This window comes from Loxodonta africana, chromosome 7 (genome assembly GCF_030014295.1).
Source record: "Loxodonta africana isolate mLoxAfr1 chromosome 7, mLoxAfr1.hap2, whole genome shotgun sequence".
Classification (NCBI taxonomy): domain Eukaryota; kingdom Metazoa; phylum Chordata; class Mammalia; order Proboscidea; family Elephantidae; genus Loxodonta; species Loxodonta africana.
In genome coordinates, this window is record NC_087348.1 from 78782523 (window position 1) to 78794567 (window position 12045).

Consider the following 12045-nt stretch of genomic DNA (forward strand, 5'->3'; position numbering starts at 1 on the left):
TATCATGTCTTGTGAGCTTTGTTCTCTGAAGACCTTTCCCTAGTCAGGAATGGAGATTGAGGGGTAAAAAATGGATTTGTTGGCTGAGGAAGGTTCTGGGACAGCTCTTCAACAGGCTGATTTCATAAACTCTTTAGAAATTCTCGATGGTTTCTGAGCCGTCCCTGGAAGTGGATTATGAGGGAACTGAGTCTCTGTTCATAAATTACTGGGTGATGCAATTTTGGGGTGGGGGGATTAGGCTATTCATTGGCGAAAGGGTCTGTCCATTTCTTCCCAGGGTAGCACATCCTGGGAAAGCTTTCAGCAAGGAAGGCTAGTGCTTAGGGGTAAGATAATTGGATAATATATCCCCGGCTTCCCTCAGAACACATCTGCCATGGGCTTGGGTAAAAATGCAGCCTCTTCTTACCTGTCTCCAAAAACAAGAACTGAGAGTGGCTACTGGGAAGACATAGTTTCCAGGACTCTGAGCCAGCGTATGCCTCCAGTAAAGGGACAGAGTTTTGGGGACAGACTGTAGGCCAGAGGCATGCCTGGGGGCTGGGCTGGGAATCATGCGACAGACAGTGCACCGTGCCTTTGCATGTGCTACTTGCTGAAATACAGCCAGTTCTCGTTATTCACAATAGTTATGTTCTGTAAAGTCACTGTGAACACCGAATTATTGAATACTGAACCATTGCTCCTAGGGGAGATACAGGGGTTAGGTTCCTGCAAGCCTCTAGTCACAACATTTTTGTTACATAAAACATAACCTGGTTTTATATGTGTTTCTGTTGAAAAAACCGCAAGATACCTTATTTAAATATGTATTGTTGATTCATTAACATTGAACTCACGGCCAACAGCACTGTAACTCATGCCTGAACAAAGTTCACCTAAAACACATATTTTCTCCGTAAGGCACATCATAGCCTTCTTGTGCTTAGGAACACGAGCCAGCACTTCACTGCACTTAGGGGCCATTTTAAGGAGCGAAACCACCAACAAAAAGCACAAAAATGCAAAAAACATGGCACTAAATAGATCACAAAAGGATGTAATTGTTTACATTATGAGAACTGAAATAAGAAGGCAGAGTGTCACCTTGTCCGACCTCAGCTGAAAACTTGTGCGTCGGGAAACTCAAATTTTTTATCATTCTGTGCATGTCTGTGAATGACATTGAAAGTACCATGAGTACTGATTCTGGGATTAAAAATAAATTTTAGCAAGTGGGCAAATTAAGGAACCCTGGTGGCACATGGTAAAGCACTCAGCTGCTAACCTAAAGGTCGGCAGTTTGAATCCACCAGCCGCTCTGCAGGAGAAAATACCTGGTGATCTGCTCCTATAAAGATTTCAGCCTAGGAAAACCTCTGGGAGCAGTTGTACTGTGTCCTGTAGTCTTGTAGAGTCACTATGAGTCAAACGTGACAGCAGCACACAACAACAATTTCACAAATATGAACTTCATGAATAATGAGGGTCACCTGTATTTTCTGAATGGTAAAGTTTTGCTCACCCTTCAAAACAGCCTAATTGTTTCCTACACACTCATTTCCAAAGCATTGATTTCTTCAAATGAGCTCTCAAAGCACTGTGTGAAGAGTGTACCTTCAGTATTTAAATACTGGGTTGTGGTTGCTTTGTGCATTAGACCGTGAGCTTCTCAAGCTGTATTTATTGTATTCCCAGAGCTTATGCACTTGTTCACCTAAGGGGGGCGGTAAGGAATGACAGGGTCTAGTTGAGTGGGATTGATGGAAGCAGAGGTGTTGCAGGAACCCAGGGCACAAGATGAGGGCACTGTGGACTAGTGGCAGTGGAGGAAGTGGGCTGACAGGAGTAGGTTAAGAGCCAGAACTGGTGGGAGGTTGGAGGTGGGTGAGAAAAGGAAGTCTGAACTAAGTTCCAGGTTTCTGGTTTAAGCAATTAGATGGGCTGGTGGTGCCATTAAAAGCGTTGGAATTTAGATGCCTTTAGATACTCATTTGTTAAGAAGGACATACAAATCCCAGGAGAGATCTGTGGTAGGGATTTGGGATTTGGCAACCTAATGGTGGTAATTAAAGTCATAGAAGTAGATGAGATATCCAGGGTAAGATAATGAGAAGACATATTGGCTGAGAATAGAACTCTGAGGAGCATTTAATGGATGGAAAATGAACCTGTAAAAGGGAAGGAAGATTAGAAGGTGGGGCCAGAGATAGAGGAGGATATTTTTCCATTGGAAAAATGGGGAGGTTATCAGCCTTCAGATGCTGCTGAAAGGTTAAGTTGAGGGAGAAGTCAGATTGCAGTGCAGTGAGGATTGCTGAGCAATGTTGAGGGTCTGCTTAAATTCATAGCAGTATTGTTTGTGATTTATAGTACTAATCAGCTCATTGGTGTGGTTTTCTCTACCTTCTCAGGAATCTAAGTGTACCTGAGGAAGGGATCATCCAGAGTTGGGATGAAAGAGAAGAGTAAAGGAGTTTCAGACCATTAGCTAGCAAGAAAGTAACTGTGCTGGTGGACCATGGCATTTTGTAGAACAGGTAGGAAAGCGAAGACAGGAGTATGTTGTTGCACTGGGAGTAATTGAACAAATGACCTGGGAGGATAGGAGGCTGTGGTTAGAAATTGGAACGCTTGAATTACTGATTTTGGAAGGAGATCAACTCCAGGTGATGGCGAAGTCTGCGGTGTGGCCATGAGAGTGAGTGACTGAGAGGCATGAAAGGTAAGATGGCTGAGGGGTCAGGTATTGGGGGGAGGGGTTGTCTGCATAGACTTTGGTGTTCTCCAGGATGATGGCAGGAGTTGGCAGTAGAACAGGTGCCAGTGTCTTGAGGGAGGGGCCAGGGAATCTGTAGACAAAGGGAAGGAGAGGCTGCATGGCATGGATTTCAAGAAAGCAGAGGGTTTACAGTGTCATGGATTGAATTGTGCCCCTGCCAAAATATCTCTCAACTTGGCTAGGTCGTGATTCCCAGTATTATATGATCGTCTGCCATTTTGTCATCTGATGTGATTTCCCTGCGTGTTATAAGTCCTATCACTATGATGTAATGAGATGGATTAGTGGTAGTTATATTGATGAGATCTACAAGATTAGGTAGTGTCTTGAGCCAATCTCTTCTGAGATATAAAAGAGAGAAGCGAGCAAAGAGACATGGGCACCTCATACCACCAAGAGGTTCCTGCGGTGAGGTGCTCTCAGACTAAGGGAAGACTGATGTATCACAAGGACGTTCCTCCAGAGCCCACAGAGAGAGAAAGCCTTCCCCTGGAGCCAGCACCCTGAATTGGGACTTGTAGCCTACTGGACTGAGAGAGAATAAACTCTTTGTTAAAGCCATCCATTTGTGGTATTTCTATTATAGCGGCACTAGATATCCAAGACACATGGCCTGCTAGAGAGACTCACTTTGGGAGTGATGTGAGACTGGTGTGTGGAGCTGACTGCCAGGCAACCAGAATAAAATGCCCTGACAGTCCCTCCCAGCCTGTCAGGATTCCCCAGTGAGGGCTGACTGTTGTGGCAGCTCCATGGGACAGGAGGGGGAGGCAAGCCAAAGTTCAGGGGATGTGTTAGAGTAGCAGGGTATCTCACTGTAGGACTCACCTCACCTTCTATAGTTCCATATTTGTGTTCTTTACCAAATGTTATTTATATTCCCAGATCTTGATTAATTTTCCCAGTTTTCTTATTGTGCCCAGCAGGACAGCTGCTTTCCTCCCTCTTTTGCTTTCTTCCCTCACTCACAATTTGGATTTTCCGTTTGCCTCTTATGGCTCAGGCCACCTGAGTCAACATCTCTCTGGATCTGACTCAGGCCCCAGACTCCCCTTATCTCAGTCTAGCCCCCACTAGGGGCCCCCGCCAGTCACCCTGATCCAGGTCCTCCCTACTCCATCAGTAGCTTCAGGACAAACTCCTGTTTAAGTCCATGTCTAACTTTCAGTGTCTAATGTTGAGAACCTAGACTGAAGAAAGGACAATATATAGCTCCTTAAGAAAAAAAAAAAAACTATTTTTTTTTTTTTTTTTTAAGAAATAACAGTATGCCCACTGTTTAAGGAACTATAAGACCAGTGTGGCTAAAGCAGATTGAAAGAGGGGCCAGAGAGTAGAAGCTAAATGGGGGTTACCCCAATTGTGTAAGGTAATGGTTCTCAAACTTTAGAATCATCTGGAAAGCTTGTTATAATGCTAAGCCATCACCCTAGAGTTTGATTCAATAGATCTAGGATAGGGCCTGAGAAGTTCTTTTCTGGTGTTTTGATTTTCTCAGGGAAGCAGGAAGCAAATTCATCAGTTGAAAGTGAGAATGGAGGAGGAGTTAGAGGTTTGAGGAGAGGAGAATATAGTTTCTAAGAGAGCAGGAGAGGGGATGAATGGACTAGGGATATAGAGTTTTATGTGTTGATTTGTATCCCATAAAAAGATATGTTGATGTCCTAACCCCCAAACCTGTTGCCGTAGAGTTGATTCAATTCTGACTCGTAGAGCTGCCCCATAGGGTTTCCAAGGCTGCAATCTTTATGGAAGCAGACTGCCACGTCTTTCTCCCATGGAGTCGCTGGTGGGTTCGAACCGCTGACCTTTCGGTTATCAGCTAAGCGCTTTAACCACCATGCCACCAAGTCCCCTTTCCTAACCCCCAGTACCTGTGAATGTGACCTTATTCAGAAACGAGCAGTTGTTGGGTGGAAAGGAGGTGAGGAGAGCAGAACATAGGATCATGACCCCCTGTCCTAGTGAAGGCTCGTTGACTTAAGCGGGTCAGAGCTGGAAGGGGAAACTATTTAAAACTAAGACAGGTGCAGATGTTTAATTATTACACAGAATTGAACATCCTGATTGTGTTTATGCCTTAAACTGACCATAGAGCTATCTATTAGCTAAGAATGTGCTGGAGCGTTCCTGCTTGCTAGAGGGTTTCTTTACGGCAGGGGAAGAGAACCCCTCATGAATGAAGTTTAGAAGTGTGGTGAGAGACAAAAGTAAAGTTGGGTTTGCATATCAAGCTACACCTCGTGCTGTTCATCCCTTTTAGAGGTCTCCAGGTAGACGATTATTGCTTCTGCAGCTATTGGTGCGCTTCAGCTTTTGTTCCTGTAATACAGTCCTCAGGGAACACAATTCAAAAAGAAACACCATGATCTTGGCAGAGATACAGCTCAGCTTCAAACATGGAACCATTTATGTAATTGCACAAAGGCCTTTAGCTTTTCACAAACATCCACTAGTAATTACAGCCTTTCCTCCCCAGGTTGTCCTCCTTTCCAGGTGACTTCTCTGACCAGACACCTGGTTCTAGGATATTTGACTACTATAGTCCCGTGCTTACTGGTTTAATTGCTTCCATTCGTGCACCCAAAGCAATTGAGTTTCCACACAGGCAAGTGATCTTTTTAAAATCTAAATCAGATCATGTCACTCACTTCTCTGCTTAAAATCCTTCAATGGACTCTTATTGCTCTGAGAATAAAATACACCTCCTCACTTGTTGACTATCTCATTACCCTACATTCCGCATTTACAACAATAGTAAAAAATCTACTATCCGACTCTTTTGCACATTAATGATGCATGTCTGGCAGTAACGAATACTGAGGTGCTGGCTTTCATGGTTAAAGGTGTCAACTTGGCTGAACCATAATTCTCAGTGGTTTGGCAGTTATGTAAGGATGTAATCTGGGAGTTATGTAATGATCTGTATGTATTTTGTGATCTGATGTAGTCATCCATCATTTTCCCATAACACTGCTTTCACATAATGACCTTGTCTTTGGAACCTAACTAACCCTGTCAATAAGTGAGAACAGGGTGTACAGACTCCTCCTTACCAGGTCTTATGTGATCTTATCCAGGCCTCCCTCTCCAACTGCATCGTAATCTACTTCTTTCGTTTCTCACAAAACTCCAGCCACACAGGCTTTCTTTTAATTCCTCAAGCATTCCAAGCTTTTTTATGCTTCAGAGTCTTTACACATCTTCTATTCCATCTTTCTAGAATACTCACCTTGTTGAGTTTATTTTCATCTTCCAGATTTTCACATCAACATTTCCTTTTTTACTGTAGAAGAAACTGGCTAGATGCTCACCAAAATTTCCTTTTCCTGGGCACACCATTAAACTACATATCCTAGCTCCCTTGCATCTAGGAGGGGCAATGAGAGTAGTTCTCACTAATGGAAAGTGAGTAGAAGGCAGTTAAGGGTGGATGAGCCTTTTCCATATATTCCCACCCACATCCCTGCCTACTAGGGTGACCTGGAAGCACTTGTTTTGAAAGTGAAGGAGTCATAGCATAGAAGTTTGGATATTAAGCCACTACTTGGAGGAAAGCTGCCTGACCAACAATATCCACATTGGACTTTGAACAAGAAATAAACCTTTGTGTTAAGCTAGTGAGTTTCAGGGGTATTTGTTATAACATTTGGCACTACATACCCTGGCTAATAGTAAATAAAGAATAATAAAAATCCTCACAACCAGACCAGTAAGCAACATTATGATAAAAGAAGAAAATACTGTAGTAGTAAAGGATTTCATTTTACTTGTATCCACAATCAACGCCCATGGAAGCAGCAGTCAAGAAATCAAATGACACATTGCATTGGGCCAATCTACTGCAAAAGACCTCTTGAAGTGTTAAAAAGCAAAGATGTCACTTTAAGGACTAAGGTGCCCCTGACCCAAGCCATGGTGTTTTCAGTCGCCTCATGTGCATGTGAAAGCTGGACAATGAATAAAGAAGACTGAAGAAGAATTGATGCCTTTGAATTACGGTGTTGGGGAAGACTATTGAATATACCATGGACTGCCAGAATAACAAGAAAATCTGTCTTGTAAGAAGTACAGCCAGAATGCTCATTTGAAGCAAGGATGGTGAGACTTCATCTCACAAAGTTTGGACATGTTGTCAAAAGGGACCAGTCCCTGGAGAAGGACATCATGCTTGGTAAAGTAGAGGGTCAGCAAAAAAGAGGAAGACCCTCAAAGAGATGAGTTGACACAGTGGCAGCAACAATGGGCTTAAGCATAACAACAACTGTGAGGATGACACAGGACAGAGCAGTATTTCATTCTGTTGTACATAGGGTTGTTGTGAATGATGACTTGGTAGCACCTAACAATGACAACTGGCTAATTTGTCTTCTCTGGGCATCCTGTCCACCTTACTCTTGATCACAAAACCTTTCAGCGTGTTTCAAACATTTAATTTTCTTGCCAGATGGTTGTCAACACTTCCCACCTACCCCATGAATTTGAATTGTAACTGTGGAAAAAAACTTGCATAAGGAAATTGTGATACTCATTTTATCAGCTAACATTTTGATTGTGACAAATCCCACTAAATCATTTGGGGAGAATTGATATAATACTGCATCTTCCAATTCCATGATCTATATGCTCCGTTTCTTTGATTGCTCTCAATAATGTTTCACAGATGTATGTGTAAAGGTCTTATACATCTTTTGTTATATTCTTAGGTATTTACTTTTTGGAAAAATGAATTGCAAATGGGATCTTTTTCATTTTCTGCTTGCTGTACATTGAAAGACAACTAATATCTGTCTATTTACCATGGAGCACCAACCTTGCTAACCTCACTTACTAATCTTAATAATTTATCTGTAGATTCTTCTTGATTTTTACATACTCATATCTTCTCTGAATAATCACAATTTTACTTCTTCCTTTCCAATTCTATCTCATTTATTTCTTTTTCTGTCCTTACTCCACTGGCCCGGAGATACATTACTATGTTCAAGGGAAGTGGTGTTGGTTGATGTCCTTGTCTCATTCTCAAACTCAAAGGAATATCTTTCAGCATGTCATTATAAATATGATATTACCTGAAAGATTTTGGGGGAATACTCTCTGTCAGATTAATGGTGTGCTTTTCCATTTGCTATTATTTTTTACCATGAATTCAATTTTAAATTTTGTCAATTGCTTCTAAATAGAGAAGCCCTTATAATTTTTTTTCTTTATTCTGTCAATGTAGCAAATAACAGAATCATTTTCATATGTGAAATTAGCCTTGAGTTCTTGGAATAAAACCATCTTAGTTGATTATTATCTCTTTATATCTTACAGATGTCAGTTTGATAATATTTTGCAAAGAACTTTTGTATCTATGTTCATGAGTGAACATAAATGATATGCTATAAATCTTACTTTTCTTGTTCAACATAGTACTTCCATTCACATTGTTATGTGTGCCTATAGCTGTTTCCTCTTCTCCTAACGCTCTAATGACTTCCCATCTCACTCATAATGGAATGCAAAGTCCTTACAGTGGCCTACAAATCCCTGTGTTAATCTGGATTCCAGTTACCCCTCTGACCTTATCTAACACTCACCGCCTTCACTCACATCTCTCCAGTTGCACTGTCTCCCTTGCAATTGAACACTGTAGGGTGCTCACTGTACTTACTCTTCCATCTGCCTGGAATACTATTACCCCAGATATCTACATGGCTTGCCTTCTCATATCATTCAGGTCTCTGTTCAAATACCAACTCTCCAAAGAACTTACCACCTTCTTTATTGCATGTTTATATGATTATTGAGCACACTATAGAATCCTTCAGTATTGCAACTTGAGGCTTGAATTTTTTCTTCAGTTCTTTCAGCTTGAGAAATGCCAAGTGTGTTCTTCCCTTTCGGTTTTCCAGCTCTTTGTATAGGTCATTGTAATACTTTACTTTGTCTTTTCGAGTTGCCCTTTGAAATCTTCTGTTCAGTACTTTTACTTCATCATTTGTTCCATTTGCTTTAGCTGCTTGACATTCAAGAGCAAGTTTCGGAGTCTTCTCTGTCATGCATCTTGGTCTTTTCTTTCTTTCCTGTCTTTTCATGACCTCTTGCTTTCTTCATGTATGATGTCCTTGATGTCATTCCACAACTCATCTGGTCTTCGGTCATTAGTGTTCAACGTGTCAAATCTATTCTTGAGATGGTCTCTAAATTCAGGTGGGATTTTTTTTTATATTCAAGGTCTTATTTTGGCTCTTGTGGACTTGCTCTGATTTTCTTCAGTTTCAACTCGAACTTGCATATGAGCAATTGATGGTCTGTTCCACGGTCGGCCCCGGCCTTGTTCTGACTTGATTTGATTCCTGTTTGTTGAAGATCATTCAAAAATGGCTGCAGCAGTATATTGACAGGGAGCTGCCGGAAAATCAAGCCAGATTCAGAAGAGGACGTGGAACCAGGAATATCATTGCTGATGTCAGATGGATCCTGGCTGAAAGCAGAGAATACCAGAAAGATGTTTACCTGTGTTTTATTGACTATGCAAAGGCATTCGACTGTGTGGCTCACAACAAATTATGGATACACTGCAAAGAACGGGAATTCCAGAACACTTAATTGTGTTCATGACGAACCTGTACCTAGATAAAAAGGTAGATGTTCAAACAGAACAAGGGGATACTGCGTGGTTTAAAGTCAGGAAAGGTGTGCATCAGGGTTGTATCCTTTCACCACACCTATTCTGTCTGTATGGTGAGCAAATCCAAGACATTGGATTATACAAAGAAGAACAGGGCATCAGGATTGGAGGAAGACTCATTAACAACCTGTGTTATACAGATGACAGAACCTTCCTTGCTGAAAGTGAAGAGGACTTGAAGCACTTACTGATGAAGATCAAAGACTACAACCTTTAGTTTGGATTACACCTCAACATAAAGAAAACAAAAATTCTCACGACTGGACTAATAAGCAACATCATGATAAACAGGGACAAGTTTGAAGTTGTAAAGGATTTCATTTTACTTGGATCCACAATCAATACCCATGGAAGTGGCAGTCAAGAAATCAAAAGACGCATTGCATTGGGCAAATCTACTGCAAAAGACCTCTTTAAAGTATTGAAAAGCAACGATGTTACCTTGAAGACTAAGGTGCACCTGACCCAAGCCATGATGTTTTCAATCGCCTCCTATGCATATGAAAGCTGAATGATGAATAAAGAAGACCAAGGAAGAATTGACCCCTTTGAATTGTGGTGTTGGGGAAGAACACGGAACATACCATGGACTGTCAAAAGAATGAACAAATCTGTCTTGGAAGAAGTACAACCAGAATGCTCCTTAGAAGCAAGGATGTCGAGACTACATCTCACATACTTTGCACATGTTGTCAGGAGGGATCAGTCCCTGGAGAAGGTCATCATGCTTGGTAAGGTAGAGGGTCAGCAAAAAAGAAGAAGACCCTCAATGAAACGGATTGACATAGTGGCTGCAACAATGGGCTTAACAGCTATTATGAGGATGGCACAGGACCGGGCAGTGTTTCGTTCTGTGGTACATAGGGTTGCCGCTATGAATCAGAAGTGACTCGATGGCACCTAACAACAACCCACAACAACAACCCACACTAGAATGTAAATTCCAAGACAGCAGGGACTTGATCTGTTTCACTCAATGTTGTGTTCCTAGAATCTAGTACACACCTGGCACATACTAGGCATTCAATAAATAATTGAGGACTGAACTGCATGTGATGTCTGCTTAGTATTCCAAAGTGTGTAGTTAGAACATTTAACATATTCATTCCCCTAGATGCTATGATCTCAAGCATAGCAACGATTCTGAGGATGGCGCAGGAACGGGCAGTGTTTCGTTCTATTGTACATAGGGTCTCTGTGCCTCAGAACCAACTGGACAGCACCTAACAACAACATTCCCCCAGCTAAGGACATCTAAAAAGCCAAAACCAAACCCACAGCTGTCGAGTCGATTCTGACTCATAGCAACCCTATAGGACAGAGTAGAACTGCCACATAAAGTTTCCAAGGAGCACCTGGTGGATTTGAACTGCCAACCTTTTGGTCAGCAGCAATAGCTCTTAACCACTCTGCCACCTAGGTTGTCTTCAAATTCTTGCTACCACAAAAAATTCTGCAAAGAATTTTCTTACCAATGTTCCCTTACAGATGTAAATGTGAATCTTGGTACCTGCTCCAAGTGAATTTATCAGCCCAATTATCCCACAATTAATTATAAAATCTGAACAATATATAAACCAAAAAACTGTTTCAAGGCACTGGAAAGTGACCAAAAGCAGGCAGACACCAGATGAGAATTCACCCTTGAAAGACCTCAACTTAACTTCAGTGGGTAAGAATTGCGATTTGGTGACCTTGTGAAGGTGTTTCCCAACTCCACCCCATCCCAGCTCCAAAGGTAGAAAATCACAGTTGGAATTGACTCCATGGCAATGATTTTTTTTTTTTTTTACTGGCTCAAAGTAGCAGAGGACAGAGTTAAGGGCAGATAGAACAACTGGAAATTTGGGAGGGGAAATTCTGGAAGTGAGAGTGACCCTTATAGAGAAAATACACTTCAGTCATTAGAGAAATTCCAAAATTCTAGAGGTTATCTCTCAGGAACCAAGGACAAAATGCAGATTCTTTGGCTAAACTAAATTCTTTACACCATAGCATCTGAACTATATAGACTGGTCCCTTCTACCTACTCTCTAACACATCACCCTGTTTTATTTTCTTTATAGCACTTGAAAATAACGTTAACTTATTGCTTGTCTCCTTACCTTAAAACAGCTTCACTCGTTCCTGGTGAAACACCTGGCTCAGAGGGGTGTTCAATAAAGAATTGTTGAATCAACATAGGACCTTGTATCTTCTGTGTATGGCTTGGTGAATAGGGAAGGGATGACTCCCATTAGATAACTTTAAAAAAACATTTCGAGTTCTAATGCTCTCCCTACAAAAATCCCCCTTGTGGATTTAGCACAATGCTGAGACTACAGTAGAGAGTTGGACAAAGACTAAGGATCCTAGGTGTTGGTCAGCCTTCTCTTGGTTACATGGCAAACACCAGGCCCTCTCCCTTCCGTGTGCCCACTCTCCCGTCTCTCTAGTTGTAGGGCACACACCCTCTTCTGCCTCGTCTCCCATGTGGGTACCCTCCTCTTGCCTCAGTTGTGCCCACACTGGGCTCTCCCCTCAGTGCCCCACCTTCTAGGTGCACACACCCCGCTCTCCTTGCAAATCTCAGAAGCCTTTCATGGAATTACTCCAAGTTTATTTT